The 24,862-nt window shown below is 41.3% G+C and overlaps 1 protein-coding gene across 3 annotated transcripts in view; it reads right to left on the bottom strand.

Moving 5' to 3' along the window:
• The window catches only part of lhfpl2b (LHFPL tetraspan subfamily member 2b), a 169,130-nt gene that overhangs the window by 118,430 nt on the left and 25,838 nt on the right, over positions 1-24,862 (bottom strand). For all 3 annotated transcript variants that reach the window (XM_060835753.1, XM_060835762.1, XM_060835771.1), the window contains one exon: positions 17,758-17,852. The gene's annotated coding sequence lies outside the window, so the exon portion shown is untranslated. The remainder of the gene's footprint in view (positions 1-17,757; positions 17,853-24,862) is intronic.

Genomic DNA, 24,862 nt, shown 5'->3' with positions numbered 1-24,862 from the left:
TCTTCACGTCTTGGTGCCAATTTCTAGCCACGTCATTCAATCTGAGTCACTCAGTGACAAGCACGTCAATTTCAGAACAAGCTCTGGATGCCTCTCTCTATCAGCCAAGTTATAAAACTCATCTCCATCAGTTCACATCTGCTCTGGAGAAATCCAGGATTCAGTCCCAGCCTTTCATTTGGGGAAACGAAATGGAGGTGAATGACCAACAGAGAAAGTTACATACCAAGAATTTTTTTTATCCTTTTTAAAAAAATGCCCAAAATGAAAAGTAAAAGCTTTGCAATTTTGTTTATGCCAAAGGAGACAAGCTTCAAATTAAACAGGAGATCACACGGCTGATCCGCTATGACTGGACTTTTCACTGAAAAACTAAAATGTTTCAGATGGTTTGTTGGGACTTGATGTTCAGCAGAAAGCAGCCATGACAAGGTGAGGTGAATAATGACCAATGTAGGTTCTCTTCTTCCGTACTCCATGTTAAAATACTCATTTGTGTTAAGGACAAACTTTAATTTAGGCTGGAGTGGTGAAATAGCTGCACAGAGGCCAGTATCCCATCACTATGTACACAGTACAAGGGTTCTGATCAGCCAATTCAAAGCTGAAAATGTGTTGCTGGAAAAGCGCAGGTCAGGCAGCATCCAAGGAGAAGGAGAATCGACATTTCGGGCATGAGCCCTTCTTTGGGCTCATGCCCGAAACGTCGATTCTCCTTCTCCTTGGATGTTGTCTGACTTGCTGCGCTTTTCCAGCAACACATTTTCAGCTCTGATCTCCAGCATCTGCAGTCCTCACTCTTTCCTCTCAGCCAACTCAAAGCCAATCCCAAGACTGAGGAGACATTCTGAATTTCCTGCTTTTCCTTTTCTTTTTCTTCGTTGGAGGGAGAAACACACTCCCGTTTATTTTTTTTGTTTTAACCCCCACACTACTGCCTAACTTCGGTAGTGTTTATTTTACCCCCAGCAAAAATGTTGTGCGTGTGCAAATTCCTGCTTATACCTTTCAGCCAGGGCTCCCTGATTGGCCCAGGTTAACAACCCACTCAAGGATTTCAGTCAATGAGCTCAGCCTGGCCCTGGTTCCAATCACGATAATCAGAAAATCAAATGGCATTTGTCAAATCTGGTGCGAGCTAACCAAGCATCTTAGAATTCCTTCAAGGGCTGTTTGGGGTGTTTGAACATCCACTGCATAAAACTCTCTCTAAGTACTGCAGTAGGAGGTACATTGTGGGATTGTCATTCATCTCAACCATTGCTCCTATTACAAGTGAGACTTCCAGAAGTGGTGACCAGGAGACAACTTTTCTCTTGCTGGAATACCAAAACTGCACCAGTCTGTTTTACCCTAATGATAGAGCCACTAGTGTACAGCATTTACCTGCTTGCTGGCAGCGTCTGTAGTAATATAGTTTAACCAAGACTTATTCAGAAACAACACAGCCCAACATTTAGCCCAAACAACGCATGCAGATATTCGTTCTCTACCAGAATAAATACCTACTCTGGTTCATCCCATTCCCATAGCCTTTCAATTTAGTTCATCCACACATCCTATCTAATTATGAATATTAGTACAGTTCTTTGCTGCACCTCTAATCTTATATCCTCCAAAGTAGAAAAATATATCTCCTGCCCTCTGTTTTAATTATTAAACTTGTATTTGTGACCCCTGTTGACTTTGCAACAAGTGGAAACAACCTGCTTCTAGGCCAGCTATCACATATTTTCATAATATGTTACATTTCAATCCCCCACCACACCCCCAGCATCTGCATTGTTCAAACAAAATAAATCCCTCCATTTTTCACATCTTTTCAAGTTTGAGAATTTCTCAAACTGGGCCATGTTCTAGTGAAGCGACATTGTGCCCATATTAAAGCCTCAATATCTTTCCTACAGCATGGAGCTTGAGAATATACATATCACTCTAATGGAAGGTTTTATATAAACACATCAGTGCATCTTGGTATTTATGCATCCACTAGAGCTTAGCTGTAGCACTCTCACTGAGCCCGAGGTCGTAAGTTCAAGCACTATTCCACACTCCTGCATACACAATCCAGTGTAATACAGCGCTGGGGCAACTTCCCACTATCAGAGGCACTGAAATTGGACGAGACACTAAACTTTGCTGACGTCAAAGGTGGGGTTATAAAAGATCTCACTTTCTGAGGAGTTCTTCATGTGGCTAAGAAAATATTCAAACTAAACCACCCCACTAAAAGGATGAGCTGTCATTAATTTAATTGCTATTGGTTGGTGTTTGTGGTGCCTGCATCAAATGCAGACACTTCACACACGTCGTTTATCAGTTATTTTTGACAACGTTGAGCAAGAACATCTGGATTACTCATTGTGTTTTCTTGATCGATTTCTTTAATGTCCAACTGAATGGGCAGGTAGAGTGAACAGCTTCGTTAAACTGCTCAGCTAAAAAGGCAGCACCTCTCTAATTTCAAATAATGTTGTTTTTACTTTGTGCACCTCCTGTGCAGCGGTAACCCTGTATGCCTCACTGTCCAAGCACCCTATGATCTGTGTGTCCTCGTTTGCTAAGATCTGCCTGTATTGCTCAAAGATCAAAGCTTTTCACTGTACTTAGGTACATGTAACGGCAATAAATCAAGTTGAATCAAATCAAATCAACAACGCAGCAGCACTGTACAGAAGTGTCAACACAGTTTGTAGGTTAAGGTCCCCATGGTAGATTTAGAAAATTCTGAATCAATCTGGTGTGCCAAGTACTCACTTTAAACTTGCTTCATAAACAGAGATTTCACCAAGTGCATGCTTAAAATTAAAATAAAAAGATTATCTATGAGATAAATGATCTGATTCATTAATTGTTCCTAACTACATTGCATGGTGTATGATTGGTTTTTGACTCCAAGCTTTGCAGATGCAATGTGGTTCCATGTTTGTAATATTAGTGTCACTTTGGCATTTGTAAATAATAATGTCTTTACACATCCTGGACAATTGCAAAACCAGGTTGTAACTGGAAAAACAGTAACTAAAATACCAAGATATCAAATCTCAACCCTCACTCACAGTGAGCCTTACACTGTTGTCAGCACTTACACATAGAGAGGTGTTGCACAGTAAAAGGCATTTGACTGAACCAGTCAATTTTAGTGATTATCCTCCACATAACCAGTGATTCTAAACCCATGTGTCTGCTTCCTTTCCATATACCTTCAACTATTAATCTGATCTGTATTTAAATTTTGACAATGGCCTGGAGTAGTATCTAAAATGACAGATAGACCCCGACTCAGAGGTCTTGTGCCCAAACTCAACCCCACCACCAAAATCTCCATTTGTCTGGATGGGTACAGCTCCAACAACACTCGAGAAGCTTGACACCATCCAGGACAAAGCAGTCCACCTGACTGGCACCCCATCCACAAATATCCACTCCTTCCATCACCACACTTAGTGCACACTAGTGCTACCATCTACCAGATGCATTGCAGGAATTCATTCTTTAAACAGCACTTTCTAAACCCACAATCATTTCCAACTGGAAGTTCAAAGGTAGCAAACATGAGGGAATATCAACAAGTTCCTTTCCCCTACCCAAGATAAAAGTCACAGGCTTAGAAGATGTTGTTGAAGAAAGCCTGGTGAGTTACTTCAGGGCATTTGTAGATGGTACACAGTGCTGCCAGTGGGTCAGTGGCAGAGGGCCATATTAAAGAGGGGATGAGGTGTCAGGTTGTTTTTGGAACATCATTAGAAAATGAAAACCATTAACAGAAGCTGATATTGAAGCCAACTCAATTATTGCAATTAAAATACAATCTCAAAACATCAACAAATGAAAACTGAACAGTGGGAGGATTCATATCCACAAATCCTTGAGGATGGCAATTCACGTTGACCAGGTGTTTAGAAAGAACATTTGGAATCATTGACTTTATAAGTAGTGGCTCAGAACACAAAGACATGAAAGTTATGGTGACCTATAATATATTGCCCATCAGTCTCAGTTATTGGACTGGAGACTGCTGTGGGCAGCAGAAACTGAAAGTTGGGACAAAACGGGGACATCATTCGCACTTGCTACCAACGAGCCAACTGGTACAATTCTCTTGAGGTCGCCGCTGAATTGGCCGGTTTAGGTTTTGCTGCCCTATTAAACATTTCCCCTCCAGGAGAGGTGAGTGCCGCTGGGTCAGGCTGGAGACTACAAGGGGGTCTGAAGAAGACTAATGTATGAAGGTGTGTGAGATAATTGAGTAAGCAGATGTGCAAAGAGATGGAACGTACACCTCCAACTAGAGCTTCAGATAGTGTAAGAGGCTGTCCGGTTCTCTTCCACCTGCAGCCAGCCTGGTTTCCCTGTCCACTAAGGAGAAAGTGAGGACTGCAGATGCTGGAGGTCAGAGTTGAGCATGTGGTGCTGGAAAAGCACAGCAGGTCAGGCAGCATCCAAGGAGCAGGAGAATCAACATTTCTGGCACAAGCCCTTCATCAGGAATGTTCTGGCACAAGCCCTTCATCAGGAATGATCAGGTTCCTGATGAAGGGCTTATGCCAGAAATGTCAATTCTCCTGTTCCTCGGATTGTGCCTGACCTGCTGGGCTTTTCCAGCACTACACTCCCTTCCCTACCCACTAAGGGAAACCTCTCCAGTGATGGAAATGAATGGAGGAGCTTCTCTCCTTTTTTTTCAGGCCCTGTCCCATTGGGCATGGAAAATCTACTTCATGGTGTTCAATTCTGGGCAGCACTCTGTAGAAAGGATGTCAAGTTCTTACAGAAGCTGCAGAGGAGATCAAGTGGAATGTTACCGAGGGTGAGAGATGTCAATTATATGGAGGGAGTAGAGAAGCTGTAGCTATTTGCCATGAAGCAGAAAAGCTTATGGGAAGATACAATACAGGCGTTCAAAATTATAAATGGCTTTGACAGCAAGGAAAGAAAAACTGTACGCAAAACTAAATCAATTGGCAATGAAGGGCCATGAATCTTTTCTTTCCCAGCCAAGCTATGATAATTTGGAAAGCATTTCCCGAGGGGATGGTGGAAGCAGATACAAAAGTAATTTTCAAATAATGATTTGAGACATACTCAAGAACTACAGGGAAAGAGGATGGAAGTGGAATTAATTACATTAGTCTTTGAAGGAATGGGCAAGCACATGATGGAGTGAATGGCCTCTTGTGCTGTTTTATTTTATGACTTAGGAGGGAAAGTATTAAAGATTGAGGTAGAAGTGAAAAAGCAATGTCTTTGGAAAAGATAGCTTTAATGGGGGCTCAGATGAGCCTCGGCACAAGTGGTCTAATTCTGTGCTGATATCTCAATTATTCTGGAATTTTCCAAAATCTTTAAGAAAGATAATGCCTTATAAACAGCCAGATCATTTTTATTCCACATTCATGTCATTTGCTTCATTGCAATCCTATTTTTACAACAAGTTAAATCTTCCCCATGAATGATTGCATTATTCAGTTTCTGTGCAACTCAACAGAACATTTTGGAAGTCATTTGGAGAAGTTTAAAGGGGAACAAAACCTTAGTAACGAATGAACTCATCACTCTGATATGAAAACTGTTTCCCTATTTTGGCCATCTGGATTGCCAGGGCATATTCCCTACTTCCCTCAACACTCCCTTGTAAGCATTCTAGGTAAGTGATGTAATGGAGGACTCAGTGTGTGAAACTCACTTGTGAAACATTTCCACTGCAGTATTTGAACACTGCAATGATATAATCTGCTGATCCATATATCCAAATGGGCTTTTCAGCAGATTTGTGAATTGGCTTTATTTTCAAAATAGGAATAATGTCAAGACTATACATGAATTTGGAGGAACTGAAAACAGATCATTCAGTATCTGAGTAAACCGCAAGCCTTTAGTTAACCAGCCAGACAAGGCATGGAAGAAATTAATAAGAAAATCCAGCAAATGGGGCAATACATTTCAAAATCAATGTGTCATTTTGTGAAAGGCCAAACTTCTGTCAAAATTACAGGAATCTGTTAAACTCATTACTTTACCATAGAAATACATCTTTTGCCATGGAACTGCAGCAGCAACAATAAATGAATGTTATGTATGAAACCTGTGGATTCATTTTTCTTGGAAAGGATTATGTAGGACAGAACCAATCTGCTCTGCCATTTCTTTTCTAGCATTAATAAGACTCAGAGTAACGTTAGAAAATTTACTTCCATGGCTTCCTTCAGACAGACGTGAGGCCAAGCCCTTACGTCTGTCAAGGAGGCTGGGCTGAGATGAGTTCTCTATATTTCTTCACATTTAAATCTGCCATTGTGGTAATTTATTTCCTGTTTCCTCACATGTGTGTCTAACTGCCTCTTAATACAACATAATTTACTTCAACCACTCCCTCTGGTAACAACTTTGCACATTCCCATTACCCTTTGGGAAATGTGGTTTCTTCTAAATTTTCTATTGCTTTTCTTGGAAATTATCTTATAAAGTGTGGACATTAGTTATGGTTTTTCCCACAACAAAAACATTTTCTCTGGCCACCAACTGGTTAACTAGTGAGACCCCCTGTTGTCTCATTTTGAGAGCACATGACAGCTGAAACAGACAGCTGTAGGCCTCTCCTTGGGACCCAGTCCTACTCATCCTTAGTAGCATCATCAGGGATACAATGACTGCTGCTGGTACAACACCCATCTGGACCCTCAGATTAATGAGCAACCCAGGCACATATGGATGATAACAGGGAGGGTTTTGTCAAGAGCCAAATCAACAGCCAGCGCAACGCAAAATGCTGGATCCCTCAAATAGGCATCAAAATGCCTTTGAAAGAGGGATCCCCTGATCTTGTGAGCCAGTGTGCTCATTGGGCTCCCTGCCTGGCAGTGTCAGAAGCTTTCCACTGGGTTAATCCATGATGCTGGGATGAGGTCCTCAAATGGACATTACTTGTCCAATTAGTGACCTCAAGTAGAAATCAGGGAGGAAAGCCATCCAGGAGCCTTCCTACCACAAATCAAACACAATACAGGGAAAATCTCAAGATTCTGAGTGAGCCAAAACCAATACAGGTTTAGCATGACTTCCTCACGTTTAAAGTCATGTGCTTGATTTACTTTTGTTTAAATGGCGTTGCTAATCTGTGACTCAATTTTAAATGATTTATACACTGTATTTATGCCCATGATCACTTTGTTCCTCATCTCACAGAAAATTGCAAACTCCACGTAATAAATGCCGTCCCTATTGTTTCTACTGAAATGTTTTACTTCACACAACCTCTGTGGAGTGAATCGAGAAAGAGTCTGTTCCCTGGAGATAGTTAACGATGGGATCATCAATTTAGAAGACCAGTTTCTCACAATTTGTTCATAACTAAAGCATGCTATCCTTGGCAGTATCTTTGCAAAACTCTTTGGCACACTCACTGTGGTCTTGGCATCCATTTTAGAATAAGACACATTTTCACACTTATAGGGGAATGTTAAAGATACAGATGTCATTGATGATTGGAATTCTGTGCTCAGTTTTGCGAGCTTCATCTCAAGACAAGTCCAAGATGAATAACAGACTTTATTCTCAGCTCACCAGCTTTCTGATGGCTGGGGGAATGGCACGGCTACAGCACAAAAGTGTGTTTCTGATCTGTTTTCATAAAGTGTCAGCGTGTGCCATGACGGATGAGGATGTTAAGAACTCTCGAAATGTTTTGATGTGTGATGGTCTCACATTTAAAGATTAACGATATCGTAATCAGGCCTACAAATCTTCTCAATGATAATCCACATTCAGCATCACAAGGATTAATGGAAGATTCCAGGATAATCTGAGACAGTAAACCATGCACAGCCTCCCAGTGATACAGAGTTCAAGGATTCCATCAAATAGCCGACAGTCTGGCAGGTTCTGGTGAGTTTCATATGTTTTGGAGTAAAAGCACCATCAAATCAGTCTGTCATTACACATAAGTCATCCCTAAGCAGTTATAGTAGAAAACCCTTGCCTTGCAAATAATTAATAAAAAAATCCTTCATTGCAACATTGAATCCCCTGACATAGTTATTTTCTATTACTTCATACACAACTGCTTCAACATGTTTCAAGAGAATTGCAAGCTGGGCATCCAAATGTGAAACTACTTTTCTCACACAACTGAATTCTGATGCAGCTCTTGTACCAGATTTTGCTGTTCAGACAGACAGGAATGGAAGTAAAGTTGAATTTATGCCAATTGCCAGGAGGTTGTCTGAATTTAGCTAAAGCAGGGTGATCTACGTACAGCAACATAGAACGTACACTATCGCTGTCCATATGATGCTTCTGTTCCACATAAACCTCCTTCTGCCTTCCTTCATTTAACCTTATCTGCCAAAACATCTAATAACAGAATGTCTACAGCATGGAAGCAGACCATTCAGTCCATTGGGTCCATGCTGACCATCCAAAGAGCATCCCATCCAGAGCCAGCCCCTAAGCTATCCCTGCATTTCCCATAGCTAATCCACCTAGTCTCCATCGACACTACAGGGCAACTTAGCATGGCCAATCCATCTAACCTGCACATTTTTGGACTGTGGGAGGAAACCCACACAGACACAGAGAGAATGTGCAAACTCCACACAGTCAGTTGCCTGAGGCAGGAATTGAACCCGGGTCTCTGATGCAGTGAGGCAGCAGTGCTAACCACTGTGCCATGAAAGAGTCGTCACTGGACCCAAAATGTTAACTCTGCTTTTTCTCCATAGTTTCTGCCAGACCTGCTGAGTTTCTCTAGCAGTTTCTGTTGGGTTATATTAATAGTTCCGAGTTTAGGGAGACAAATCATCAAAATAAATGTTTCAAACTCAAAAATCAGCACAAAATTCACTTAGATATTCTCAGAAATTGAAAATATTAAACGATGAATGAAGGGAAACAACAGAGCCCTTCAAAATAAATGCATTTATTTTTCACATTATTAGTTGTATCATTACAATTTGAACCTTGTCACAAAGAACATGGTGCCATACTTCCTCAGAAATATAAAAATGCAATTAACATGAACATATCCGCCTCTTAACTGTTCATCAACATTGAAAGTAAGCAGCTGCTGTGAGGCATCCACTTTCCATTTCATTGACCTGTAGTGTTCCAACTCAAAGTGAGTGGCAGTTCCGGTCATGTTATGATGCATTTCAATTCTACACTGACAATGACAATACTTTGTCAGGACAGTAAGGCATGTTTGCTCAAGTTCAATAAAAGGAATTTGGGTTAGAAATTGGAACTGCAGAATGGACAGTTAGGGGACAACATTTAACTTCAATGAACCAGTGGGATTGGTTTGATAGATGTGAGTTAAATAATCAAAAATCTGAATCCCAATGGAAACTTGCCTATTTTGAATTTAAATGGCAATGATACAGTGTGCAACTGCTCCAAGGGGTCAGGTTAGAACTTTGGACATGTTAGCTGATTGAAGTCTCACTCCTCTTCGATACCCAGGTGAGAAATGGTAGATCAAACATATGGGTGCCTTTCCCTCTACCAGCTGCAAGTGCAGCACCAACCTGGGGAGCTGCATATGCCCATTCCAATATCCACTCATTGTGTCCCCACTCCTAGCCTTCAATCCCATCCCACCCTAAACACTGGGCCACAGGACTCCCCCCACCTTGGTACATCACACTCACATGGAAAATTTCAACCTTCAGCTTTCCCACACTTTAACAACTCTTCCCACCTGCCACCTCCAGTATCTCTCAGCTTGAGCTTCCTCAGCAGCTGAAAATAAACTACAAAGTAACTACTGTGAATAAATATGAGCCAGCAAAGGCAAGACAAAATTGCTTTCATTAACCTACATTTAAAATTGTTCATTTTAATTCCTGTGTCCTCTTTTGATTTCTAAAAGCAAGTAGGAAACACTTTGACACACAATAATCAGTGAGTATGATGCATTAAAAGTTATCATGGATGGATATTTGGAGTGATCTTCATTATATCTGTTGAATTATTTTACTGCAAAACTGCCTAGGAACAATATGGCCCTTGAGTTGGTTTCACCATTCCATTTCAACATAGTTAGTCTGTACCTCATCCTTACCTTCCTTCTTTCATGGAAAGGCAGCCAGCATAATCAAAGACCCCTCCCATGCCAGTTATAATCTCATCCAACCTCTTCCCTAAGGACAAACAGAAAGCTTAAACACAGAGTCAAGAATAGCTTCTTCCCTGCTGTTTTCTGAATGGACCTCTCACATTTTAAATTTAATGTTGATTTCCTTCTTTGTGCACCTTCTCTGTAGCTATAAGCTGCCTGACCAGCTGTGCTTTTCCAGCACCACATTTTTTGACTATGACCTCCAGCAACTGAAGTCCTCACTTTCTTCGCTCTGTTCTATTACCCTTATGCACTTTGTATGGTATGATCTGCCTGTAGTGCATGCAAAACAAAACTTTTCACTGTATCTAGGTACATGTGACAATAAAAAACAATGCAAAAATGATGCCCTCGCCTAGCAAATATCCATCAACCTTAGAACTGACCTACAGCCATAATCTTTTGGGGGAGATCATTCCTGATTTCCATGGCATTGGTTGAAAGCAGTGTTAAATCAATAAAATTTTGCAATACAGACATTTAACTTATTCCTCACTCAACATAACTCTTTCAGAACAACCTCACTTCTGACCTACACCCAAAAATATAGATTGCCGAGGAAAGACTTGCAAACACACAATACATATCACAAACAGAGTCAGAAAGTGTTTTGCTGGAAAAGCACAGCCGGTCAGACAGTATCTGAGGAGCAGCAGAGTCAATATATCAAGCACATGCTTCATCAGCACATTCCTGATGAAGAGCTTATGCTCAAAACGTCGACTCTCCTGCTCCTCGGATGCTGCCTGACCAGCTGTGCTTTACCAGCGCCAAACTTTTTGACTATGACCTCCAGCCTCTGTAGTTCTCACTTTCTCCTGTATTACAAACAGGCCAACTGTGAAGCATACAAAGTCTGCAGTAATCAGCAGATTCTTTAAAAATCATTATTATAAGTTGGCTGACCACACAGCAAAGAAAAATGTCCCATTATTATGAATAAACTAGGAATTCAATTATGGATTACTTTGGCTTTGTTCACACTCACATTTTTCAGTTGATTGTTTTCAGCTTGGACTTTTAACAGGGATGAGGATAAAAGAAGTCTGAGTCAAGCACCGAAGTCAAATGGAGCAGATGAAGTAAATTTGCAAATTTCTGACATTCAGGTCATACCAGGTTCAGGGATGAAAGCATACAGTGCGCCTGGAAGCTGTCGGCAGAGGGCTAACTTGGAGCTATCGAGCTAAAGATAACGTTCCAGCTGCCGGGTTGAAGAAAGAATGCTGTCAGATCGACCAGGCTCGGCGAGCTGTCAGGACAATTCTAATGTTCTGAAAGCAGATATCTTTGAGGTACAGACATGATTTTCCCACAAGCTGAACAGGCATCAGCCATTATCCTGATTGACATTATTGAAGTTGGTTAAACAGAGGTTAGCACCAGGCATATTCTGTTTTCCATAGTGATCAAACGCTATGACTACTGTTTGGAACAAGGATGTTCAGCCATTAAGAAAACATTTAAAAACAATTAAACTCTTTCCTCTACAGGTCTCATCCCCAATCACCCTTGACAGCTTTCACAGGAACATTGGAACAAATGTAGCCCGTTCAGCCCTTCAAATCTATCCCACTATCCAATCAGTTTATGGCCAATCATTCCACTTCAATCTGTGATCCGGATGACCTTGGATTAACAAAACTATCCAAATTGCCAACAAACTTCACTTCAACATCTTTTTTGGAGAGAGGGCTTTATAGATTTCCAATAACTCTGTGTGAAGTGTTTCCTTATATTACCCCTGAATTAACTTTCAAAAGGCAGAGCACTAAATAGGAACAGGAGTAGGCCATCAGCCCCTGAATCCTGTTCCACCATTCAATGAGATCATGGTTGTTCTGTGCCTAATCCAATGTACCTGCCTTTGGCCTATATCCCTTAATACCTTTGCTTAACAAAAAAAAAATCTCAAATTTAAATAAACAATCAATCTAATGTCAACAGCCATTTGTGTAAGTGAGTTCCAAACCTTAACATGCTTCCTAATGTCACTCTTGAACACTCTAGGCCTAATTTTTAGACTATGTCCCTATTCCCTTCTGTGTGAGTAGGAGAAAGTGAGGACTGCAGATGCTGGAAATCAGAGATGAAAAATGTGGTGCTGGAAAAGCACAGCAGGTCAGGCAGCATCCGGGGTGCAGGAGGATTGACTTTTTTGGCATAAGGCCTTCAGCAGGAATATGGGGGCTGCAGAGGGGAAGACAGCTGAGGGATAAATCGGGGGTATTGGGGGTAGGGGGAAGATAGCTAGGAAGGCAATAGGTGGATGCAGATAGTTGGGAAGGTGGTGATAATAGGTCAGAGCCAAGGATGGAGCAGATAGTTGGGAAGGAAGATGGACAGATAGGACAGTTCAAGAGGGTGCTACTGAGTTGGAAGGTTGGATCTAGGATGAGATAGAGGAGGGGTGATGAGGAAACTGGTGAAATCGACATTGATGTCGTGTGGTTGGAGGGTCCAAGGCGGAAGATGAGGCATTCTTCCTCCAGGCATTGGGTGGCTAGGATTTGGTGGTGGAGGAAGCCCAGGACTTGCATGTCCTTGGGAGGAGGAGTTGAAGTGAGTGGCCACAGGGTGGTGGGGTTGTTTAGTGTGTGTATCCCAGAGGTATTCTCCAAAATGTTTCACAAGGTGGCATCCTGTCTCCCCAAAGTAGAGGAGACTATCATTAAGAGCAACAGACACAGTAGATGAGGTGTTTGGATGTGCAGGAAAATCTCTGCCGGATGTGGAAGAATCCTTTGGGGCCTTGGATGGAGGTATAGGGGGGAGGTGTGGGCACAGGTTTTACACCTCTTGTAGCAGGAGGGGAAGGTACTGAGAGTCTTGGGTGAGTTGGTGGGTGGCGTGGACTAACGAGCGAGTCGCGGAGGGAATGGTCTCTGGAGAATGCTGATGGGGTGGGGAGGGAAATTTATCTCTGGTTGTGGGGTTTGACTGTAGGTGGCAGAAATGGCAGAGGATGATGCGCTGAATCTGGAGATTGGTGGGGTGGAAGGTGAGTACCAGGGGAATTATATCCCTGTTGCGGTTGGAGGTGCGGGAAATGGAGGAGATGCGCTGGAGGGTATTGTTAACCATGTGGGAGGAGAAATTGCGGGTGGTGGTATAGTCCAGGTAGCTGTGAGTATCCCTCTAACCACAAGCCTGAAGGGTTCTCAGTGGAACAGCTTTAATACACATCATTTATAACAGCATATCAGGACAGCAGCATTGAATTAATACTGAATCTGTACTGGACCAACCATATAAATATTATAGGTATAAAAGCATGTCACAGGCTAGGAATCCTGCAGCAAGTAACTCACCTGATTCCCCAAAGCCTGTCCATGATCTACACGGCACAAGTCAGGACTGTGATGGCATACTCTCCACTTGTCTGAATGAATGCAGCTCCACCAACACTGAAGAAACCCAGCATTATTCAGGGCAAAGCAACTCGCTTGATAGGCAACCCATCTGCTACCTTCAACATTCTCTCCCTTCACTGACATGCAGTGACAACAATGTGTCCCATCTATAAGATGCATTGCCAAGCACAAAAGGATCTTTGAAACCCATGACCTTTACCAGCTTGAAGGCCATTAGCAGCAGATACATAGAACACCATTACCTGTAAGTTCCCTTCCAAGTTATTCACCATTCTGATTTGGAAATATATCTCCGTCCTTTCACTATTCCTGGATCAACATTCTGAAACTTCCTTCTAAATATCACTGCGGATTTTCCCATATCCCAGGGAAAACTTGCCATGTCTGCAGGGAAATTAAGGATGCGCAAGAAATTCTGGTCTGGCCAGTGATGACTATATCTCATGAACGAATAATAAAATCATGACTGTCATTATGTAACAACTGGATAGCAATTATATCAAACTATGAGAAAGTGCCAATATAGACTGCCATCTTCACCAGCATTTAATACCAGCTTCAATCTGCATTTAGTACAATAAAGCTCAGCCCAAGATAATACTCAGACAATATTTTAATTTTGTTGTTACTTCCAAGTTGTTGGCAGGGTGACACAACGGCAATGTTTAATGCTGGTCATGACGACCAGGAATTGAATGTACACAGCCTGTAAGTGGTGAACTGTACCAAATACCAACAATATTTGATAAATGTTTGTCAGTGTACCTGTCTAACGGTTCCTTTCAGAATGTTGGAAGCATTCTGAATAATCAAAAAATGTCACCTCCAAGAGGTCAGTAATTGCTCAAAGGTTACTGTCAGCATCAGAGTTCTGCCAATATTAAAATGTGATCCACTTCCATCTCAAATGAATAACACATTTGTACAAATTAAATTGATCCTGCATTTAAACCCCAACTCTTAAAACTCTCAACACTGAAGAAATATTCGAGGTATTGATATCTAATATAAAAACAAAACTTAAATTACATGGAAACAAAATGTTCGAACATTTAATTTTTGGTAGTGATTTTAAGTTTCTGATAAATACTGAAAATATAATGTTTTAATACACGTGCCTGGATACAGATTAGAAATTAGCCCTGGCACCCAATAGCAATGCACTACAAACTTACTCTGGAGTGCATTCACTCAATAGCAATGCAGTAAAGTCGACCCCGAATGTTGTAGCATCCGCTGAGGATACACCAAGGATATCTGACTCCTCCTAGCAAAGCTAGAGTCAATGGAAATCAGGAAGACTAATGTCTTAGAGTCAGCTATTTACCCCAGTTCACAAATGGCTTTTACTTCATCATATGATCAGAAATGGAGATGCTTGCTGATGATTAGGTAAATCAAGAAACATCACTGAGCACGTGCTACCTCTGAACTGACATGCCACAACACTGTGCCAAAATTACAGATTAGAATACAAGGTTAACTACAGACAGAATAGAGGAAATACAATACAAAGTACAGAAAACAATATCCAGGAAATTTTGCAAAGAATGTATTGTTTTTAATTATGAATGGGAAGGTCAGAAACAATACATGGCATATCAAAAAGTTTATATTGTGAAAAAATACAATAGAATGCCAAAGATTTTTACTCTGTTTCAAGTGGCATTTTGGGGAGTATGATCTGTAAATGAATGAAATCATCCCCACCCCCATTTTGTTTTTGTTAATTGCAAAACATCTTTTGTTAATTCCTGGCTGACCACACATAGCAAAAATGCCTGTCATGTTTGTCTATAAAACAGATAACGGTGTTTAAAACAATGCATTTTGTGAAGTGTATGTATGGTAAGTTATTATGAAAACATGTGTTTTCTTTCTATCTTTCCCACTAGTATTGCTGAAGATTGCCCAGTGTGGCCCAACAATCAAAAGCATATTCAAAGGAATTAGAATTCTGACACTGGATGTGGGCCTTGCAGCTAATATCAGTTTCTTGTATGTGGTTATGGATCAGAATACCTCTTTGAAAGTGAAATGTCCACTCAACAATAAGAAAGAAAAATGCAGGAATGATCAACCCACAGTGAAGTAGTAACAGGAGTCCAACTGTTAAAACAGTCAACCATGTCTTAATTGACATGCAAGGTGTTTTTGTGGGAAACAAATATCTTGTGTCAACTGGTCTCTCACTCTGATGAGTTGCAACAGCATAGACCAACTACACAAGCACAAAGGAGGAGATAGCTCTGAGAATGAAATGTCCCTTCCAAACAGTGTATTGGCTTAAGATATTAAACCTACCCATTTCAAATAAAAAGCAAAAGGATAAATGTTAACATAAAGGGCCGAGATTCCAAACAGGAGGCAGAAGGTTTGAGTCAGGTACTTTCCTATGCTTTAGACCCACCTCCTATAAAAGGCCTTTATTTATCAAACTTTCATTCCAAGGACACGGGGTGGGATGGAGTTGGGATGCCAACTCCAGAAGTGGCTCTGGAATGGTGAAGGTGAATGATGAAGGAGGCTAATTATAAAGCCTACCTGGATTTTTGATCAGCTCCAATCACAGTTCTTAGGCTTCTCACACTTCATCATCTGCTTCTTTTGTACTTTCCAAGCCCTGTCCTTTTCCAACCCCCTCCTCCACCCCCCATGACTCAATGTTCCTTCCAAGCTCCCATGATCCGTTCATATCGCTCTGCATTCTCTATGCCCTCACACTTAATATTTATTATGCACAGTATCTTGAATTGTTAATGAAAAATATCCATTCAAAAACATTCCTTGATAACCTCAAAAGTGACAAATAAAGCCATTCATAATTTCAATAACAGAAGCTTTACTCCATTTTATATCCCTTAACCTTAAGCGAACAAAGATGTTGAACAGAACAAATCATAGAACAATTAACTTATTAAAGACTTTGTAGAGTTCAAAAAATCACAACTAACACTCCTCTTGAACCAATAAACAGACTCCTGCTAGAGTGATCCTGGAGCTTAAATCAAGCATTCAAAATGAGGCCCTCTGACAACTGTATCAACAGAAACAGCTGGACAGATATTTGTGTCTCCGGGTGGCCCCATTATGAATGCTTGGCTGAGTTTAAAGTAAACGCAATTTTCTCATGACCATTTTAAGACTTGCCAAATCAAACAGATGACATGGCATTCATCAGTATCACAGTATGACCAAAAATGGTTTACACACAGCCTCTCACACATTCACTTAAGTCAGCAGGGGAGACTGATGGAAGCAGAATGATCATTATAGAATTACTAGGAATGAGAATCCAAATGTAGAGTGATACAGAACTCACATCACTAATTAAGTATTCATCCCAGCTGGTTTATCCCAACATTTACATTCCACATGGGTTCCTCCACACACTGCCACACCTAACCTATCACCATATACTGCTGCTCTTTTCTCCTTCATGGAATTATCTAGCTTTCTCTTAAATGTTATTCAAATTAACTACCCCTCAAAGTCCCTGTTTGAGTTATTATTGTCTATTTTATATTGATGATTAATGGCTTCAAACTCTCTCACAAGAGGAAACATCTCTTCAAACCTATTGAACCCACTCACAATTTTAAATATTTTGGGGCTTGATTAAAACATTCATGAATAAGAAAGTTTCACTCCTTATAGATAAGACTTGCTGATTCTGCATGGAGGTTAAAACAAGATTGTCGAAATGTTACCCATCGGCTTCCACATTAAATTTGTGCCTTAAATTTCCCAACAACTCCTGCAAAGGCAGACAGCTTGGTGAAGATTAGTACATTATACTAACATCTTACATCACAATGACAGGTTTCAACTCCAGGACAGAAGCTAAATCAAAGTAATCTGTAAATGATGGAAGTTGATGGGGTGAGGATGCAGCTCATACCCCATTGGATACATCAATAACTTAAGTGCAGTTATACTCCACTTTGCTTCAGAATGGTCATGGGGGGGGTGGGGGGCGTATGGGTATAAAGGAAAAGGAAATCAGTCAAGATTTTAGCTTCTGATCACAATGTCAGTTTGGATTTTAACACTCCCAAGAGTTGTGTAAGTTGAACTTGTTCACCGCTCCACTGACGTCTATCCTTTTGGTCATAGTACAGGAACAGCACTGGTTCCAGTGGAGCTACACTGCAGTACACAGGAGGTAAGATGAGGATGTTTGAACACGAACAAGATTTTTAGTGATGTTTGAGACTCGGATCTGACCATCTGTAAATTAGCGACTACACAACTCCCTCCACTCACCTCCTTTATCTGATCCTTTGCTCCTTCCTCTTGTTAACGGATAATGGTGTCCTCCCTCAGATCGAAGAGTCCGATCATGTTTGGTAAGACAGGGCCTGCATGGAACAGACAAGGGTTATCCTCATTACAACATTTTTCTGGTATTTGAAAGACATTTGAATAATTAGGTATGAGAACAAAAGAATGATTTATAAACTGACATTTCAAATCAGCTGGTTTGCAATTTAATATTCGCATCCACAAAACAGTCAGAGTCATAGAGAGGTACAGCATGGAAACAGACCCTTCAGTCCAACCTGTCCATGCTGACCAGATATCCCAACCCAATCTAGTCCCACCTGCCAGCACCCGGTCCATATCCCTCCAAACCCTTCCTATTCATATACCCATCCAAATGCCTCTTAAATGTTGCAATTGTACCAGCCTCCACTACATCCTCTAGCAGCTCATTCCATACACGTACCACCCTCTGCATGTGAAGGTTGCCCCTTAGGTCTCTTTTATATCTTTCCCCTCTCACCCTAAACCTATGCCCTCTAGTTCTGGAATCCCCGATCCCAGGGAAAAGACTTTGTCTATTTCTCCTATCCATGCCCCTCATCATTTTGTAAACCTCTATAAGGTCACCCCTCAGCCTCCGACGTTCCAGGGAAAACAGCCCCAGCTTGTTCAGCCTCTCCCTGTAGCTCAGATCCTCCAACCCTGGCAACATCCTTGTAAATCTTTGCTGAACCTTTTCAAGTTTCACAACATCTTTCTGATAGGAAAGAGACCAGAATTGCACGCAATATTCCAACAGTGGCCCTAACCAATGTCCTGCACAGCCACAACATGACCTCCCAACCTCTGTACTCAATACTCTGACCAATAAAGGAAAGCATACCAAACGCCTCCTTCACTATCCTATCTACCTGCAACTCCACTTTCAAGGAGCTATGAACCTGCACTCCAAGGTCTCTTTGTTTAGCAACACTCCCAAGAACCTTACCATTAAGTGTATAAGTCCTGCTGAGATTTGTTTTCCCAAAATGCAGCACCTCGCATTTATCTAAATTAAACTCCATTTGCCATTTCTCAGCTCATTGGCCCATCTGGTCCATATCCTTTTCCACAGTAAATACTGATGCAAAATCCTCATTTAGTATCTCCCCCATTTTCTGCGGCTCCACACAAAGGCCGCCTTGCTGATCTTTGAGGGGCCCTATTCTCTCCCTAGTTACCCTTTTGTCCTTAATACATTTGTAAAAACCCTTTGGATTCTCCTTAATTCTATTTGCCAAAGCTATATCATGTTGCCGTTTTGCCCTCCTGACTTCCCTCTTAAGTATACTCCTACTTTCTTTATACTCTTCTAAGGATTCACTCGATCTATCCTGTCTATACCTGACATATGCTTCCTTCTTTTTCTTAACCAAACCCTCCATTTCTTTAGTCATCCAGCATTCCCTATACCTACCAGCCTTCCCTTTCGCCCTGACAGTCAGTATCTAAAAGTGATGCTTCCTCTTCCAACACACAACAGTGCACAAACACTCTTATTGTCTATATCAGAAAATCCACCAACTGAGATGGGGCCAGTCTAAAGTGATTGTCTTTTACTGTCATGACAACAATTGATAACTACATCAAGTACCTTTCTACTACCTCAATGCCAGCCATGGAACCTAAATAACCCAACCAATAGCCAAATTACTGATTTATATAGACATATCCTGATGCATTTATCAGTCTTCATATCCATACTTGGAGATGCAAAATTCACAATTTGTTAAGTCCAATCCACGAGGGGCTTTGGACAGAGTAGATAGGGTAAAACTATTCTCCATGATGGAAGAATTGAGAATAACAGAACGCAGATTTAAGGTAATTGGCAAAGGAAACAGTGAGTGATTTAGGTTAGGAATGCACTGCATGAGAATATTGTGGAGGCAGGTTCAACTGGAGCACTCAAAATGTTATCAATACAAGCAGAATGTGTCAGGTCACGGGAATAAGCAGTGAATGATATTTACTCAGTTGTTCATTTGGACAACCAGAGATGAAAAGGCCTGAACAGTATTCTCTATGATGCCGTTGATCGGTCTGACGAATCTTCTAATTCCAAATTGGCTTAGAACATGTCAATAAAATCTCTACTGCTGATAAAAGTCAGTTTAACTCTTCAGAAACCAATGTTAGCAGCTTTGATGAAGAGCACCATCAATAATGCCTTTTACCAAAATCAACAATGGTTCAGGGTGCAGGTTTTAAATTAACAGAATCCATCAGTGGGGACTTCAAAAATTAATTCCCTTTTTAAAAGAACTTATTTTTGCATTGTGAGGTTCTAATGCATGAATCAACACCAATGCCAGAATTAAAGGAAAATCCAACATTGTATCCATTGCTCTGTAAAGTTGTCTATCAAAAGATGCTTTTTCTTCTAGAATTTTAATAGACATCAGCCAGTCCCTAACAGTGCTGTGTAACAGGAGAGGCTGCTGAGCAGCTTTTAATCTTATTAACTGTCTGGTTTGAATACCCAAAAGAACAAAGGAAAACCCCAGAGTTTCAAATTTACCACAGGTCCTTTGGGTGTCCATTGCCATCTGTTGCTGCATTATTTAGTGTGCGTAAGGCCAGTTCACAAATTCCCATTCAGAGGTTCAGGGTCCCCACCATGTAGCTACCTCATTACACACAGTAAATGTCAATGAGCGTTGTGGGGGAGGGGAACAAGAACTCTCCAACAGCTCAAGGACACACACAACATAAAATGTCAATACGCAGTGTAATTCAACCATCCCTTAATTCACCTCAGGGTATTTCACTCAGATAAACTAGGAAGGAGGGTTTAGGGGTCTGCATTTTAAATTAAGCTTTTTTTAAAACTTGGCAGCATCTCCTCTTGGTGGTTACAGTATCAGTGAACAACAGGTCTCAGGTATTCACAAATAAAACTGATAAACAAATTCAGAAGGAACTTCTTCAACAAAAGAATGATTAGAATGCGGAGTTTGCTAGAGTTGATGATGCATGCAGCAGATGCATTTACACAGGTTTATATTAAATATATGCACAGGAATAGGCCATTCAGCTCAATCAATCCTTGCCAGTGCACATGTTCCACTCGAGCTCCCTCCAATGTTTTTTCATCTAAATCTACAACTGTAAATATTTAATCTCTTCTCCTAGTATCGTTTCCCTTTGAATGCATCTGTACAATTCAATTCAACCTCTTCCTGAATGTAAACCAGCATTCATGGTGGCTCAGCGGTTAGCACTGCTACCTCACTGTGCTAGGGACCCGGGTTCGATTCCACCCTCCGCCTACTGCCTGTGTGGAGTTTGCACATTCTCCCCCTGTATGTGATGGTTTCGTCCGGGTGCTCTGGTTTTCTCCTGCAGTCCAAAGATGTGCAAGGTTGGTGGATTAGCCATTGGAAATGCAAGATTACAGTCATTAGGTAGGGGTGGATGCTCCTTGCAGGGTTGGTGTGGACTTGACGTACTGAATGGCCTGATTCCACACTGTAGGGATTCCATAAAGTTGGCCTCGAGATTTATGGAGTAACAGTACCCTGGCTGAGGTCACATAAGTGGAAGATGGTTGTAGTTGCTGAACATCAATCTCTGGACGTCTCTGCAGGAATTTCTCAGGATAGTTTCCTCAGCCCAGCCACCTTCATCAATGATCTTCCCTCCATCAGAAGTGTGAAGGGCATCAATAATTGCACAATGTTCAGCACCATTCACAACTCCTCAGATACTGAAACAGTCTATGTCCATACACAGCAAGACCTGGACAACATTCAGGCTTTGGCTGATAAGCAGCAAGTAACATTCAAGCCAAGCAATCAGCATCTCCAAACAAAAACAAATCTAAATGTCACGCACCCGGATATTCAATGGTATTAATATCCCCAAATTCCCCTCAATGGGGGCTATCATTAACCAGAAACTGAACTAAACCAGTCCCCACATAAATTCTGTAGATACACAAGCAGACCAGAAGTTGTGTGGTGAATAACCTACCTCCTGACTCCTCAAAGACTGTCCACCATTTACAAAGCACAAATTCGGAGTGTGATGGAATACTCCCCACTTGCTTGGATGGTGCAGCTTCAACAACACTCAAGGAGCTAGACACCATCCAGGACAAGGCAGTCTTCTCAAATAGCAACCCATCACCACCCTCTACCACTGAAGCTCAGTATTATTTACAAGGTGCACTGCAGCGAATCAAAACAGCTAAAAAAATCATTTCAGTGCTGAAGAAGAAGTCATGAAATATTAACTTGCTCTCTCTCCACAGTTGCTGCCAGATTGGTGAGTTTCTCCAACATTCTCTGTGTTTGATTCGCCAAGACTACTTCAAAGGCACCGTCCAAACTTGCAACCTCCAACATCTGGAAGGACAAGGTCAGTAGGTACATGGGAACACCATCACCTGCAAGGTCCCTGCCAAATCACACACCATCCTGACTTCAAATTATATCATCATCATCCCTTCTCTGCTGTTGGGTTAAAATCCCAGAACTTCCCTCCTAACAGCATTGTGGGTCTACCTACACTACATGGACTGCAGAAGTTCAAGGAGACAGCTCCTGAATCTGGGGAACTCATTTCTGCAGAGGATTGTGCCAGTCAAGTAATTGGGCATATATTTAGGACAGAGATAGATAGATTCTTGATGGGTAAGAGGATCAAAGCTTACAAGAGCAGGCTGAACAATGGGGTTGAGAAACATATCAGACATGATTGAATGGTGGAGCATCCTTCATGGGTTGAATAGCCTAATTCTGCTCCTATATCTTATGGTCTTATGGTTTCATCATCACCTTGTCAATGGAAACTAGGGATGGGCAATACATACTGCCTTCATTAACAATGCCCACATCCCATGAACAAATAAATATAAAAATTATTCAATTAGGCAAGGCGAGGAGTGAAATTTCCTTACATGTTGTCGAAGCAGCAACACACAAGTGTACACATGTACTGAATACTATGTTATTATACAAATAAACAACTGCAGAAATTAGCAACAGGGTGGATTTCAAACAATTGCAAATAGCTAAATCCCATTTCAGAGGTTAAATTTAGGTCTCATCTATGTTCCAAAATCTCACTACAAACTTAATCTCAGAGAAGTACAGTAAAACAATTGCATGGAATATCTGGGGTACCATTATTGCTTGAGATGTCAAGCAGCTGCAAAAGCAGATGCAAGTGCAATTTTATTAAAATAAAGTGAGGAGTTTCATATTCCAGAATCAGGAAATGACTGGAAATTGCTAAATAACACATTTCTCCCAAATGCCACAACCAACACACCTGTCCTATATCAGACACATGTGTATTTCAATATGGACATGGAAGCAATGAAATTTCACTGCTGGAATTGCCAGATGAGAGAATGCAGTGTTGGTCAGGGTAGCTCAACTTGTGAGAACCTCTGGTTTTACAACTTCACATTGAATGCACACCATATGCAGTATTGTACCTGAAAATTAAAGTTAGCAGCTGAAAAGGAGTTTGGTAGAAAATATTTTTACAGTGTACTGTGAACCATGCCAGCAGAACTTTACAGATCTGCAGACACAGCATTTAGAAAATATAGCATTCGTGTACAATGAACATTCTCAAATTTTTTGGGCGAGGCCACTTGAAAATGTTTTCCACCTCTCTCACCCATCAATTATGGATGTGTGTGTGCATGTGACATTATCTTTATGATATTCTATGATTATGTACTGACTGCATGAACTTGGCATGAAAAAGAACATTCAACTCTTATGCCAGATTGCTTCAGTCAGAGTGATCAGAGTCAAAAGATTGTGTGTTCAAGTCCCACAACAGAACTTAAGAACATCAACTAAGGGAGAGCTGTACTGGCGAAGGTACTGCCTTCCAGATGCATCACCAACTGATGGTTCATTGTTTCCCCTTTGTGTATCAGCTGAATATGCTTTAAAACCAGTTACAGAACAAAATGGTGGAAATACCCAGAGGGTCAAGCTGAATCTGTGGAGAGAAAAGAGTGTTAAACCTTTCAGGTCTGCGAGACTTAAAGGAAGACTTTGGGCTGGATGCCCCCACTCCAGTCATGTTTCTAGGTAATATGTCAACTAGGGCAGGTGCCCACCTCCTCACCTCACACCTTAGCCAATTCCCACATTACAGGGTAGATGGGAGCTAAAACCCAACAGCCCATGGGCTGCTTTTAATTAAATAATCATAATTAATTGAAGCTGTTAAATTTCAATTAACTCAAGATTTAGATGCCCATGCTAGAATGTGGTTAGCATGGGCAGGCAGGCAGTGTGTGTATGCCCCAGTTTTAAAACCCTTTTGGAAGTGCAGGCAGCAAGTAAAAATCCTATATTTGAAGTGTGCCCTCTGCACATCAGAAATAATACCTTGAATGAATAATTTTATTGTCATGTGCATTTTACAGTGAGAAAAACAATAAAATGCAGTGAAAAACTTTTGCACTGATACCACAATTTGAAATCTTTTTAAATAGTTTTATGAATAGGTAAAAATAGAAAGGTATACTTAAAGAGAATCCATCAGTCGGGCAGCACAGTGGCTCAGTGGTTAGCACTACTATCCCACAGTGCCAAGGTCCTGGATTCAAGTCCAGCCTTGGGTAACTGTGTGGAGTTTGCATATTCTCCCAGTGTCTGCATGTGTTTGCTCCGGTTTCCTCCCACAATCCAAAAGATGTGCAGGTTAGGTGAATTGGTCATGCTAAATTGCCCATAGTGTTGAAGGATGTGCAGGTTAGGGTACTTTACACAGAGGTAAATATAATGTAAGGGAATAGGTCTGGGTGGGTTACTCTTTGGAGGGTTGGTGTGGACTTGTTGGGCCAAATAGCCTGCTTCCACACTGTAGGGTTCTATTCTATGAGAAAAATCCAAAGCCAGCTCAACATCAACAATGCCTGTGCCCTATCCCTCCTCCACTGTCTACACTGGACCCAACCAACGCTGAAGTTTCCAATCATCAGGCACCATCTTTTGCCACTTGTGCCAATTCTGCCCTGGCATGGCCTTGCTGCTGCCTGCGCCAGACCCACCAACGTCAGAGAAACATGCCATGTCACTGGGCCCACCTT

This window comes from Hemiscyllium ocellatum, chromosome 2 (genome assembly GCF_020745735.1).
Source record: "Hemiscyllium ocellatum isolate sHemOce1 chromosome 2, sHemOce1.pat.X.cur, whole genome shotgun sequence".
NCBI lineage: Eukaryota > Metazoa > Chordata > Chondrichthyes > Orectolobiformes > Hemiscylliidae > Hemiscyllium > Hemiscyllium ocellatum.
The sequence above is the reverse complement of the archived record's forward strand: the minus strand, read 5'-3'. Positions and strand labels throughout refer to the sequence as shown.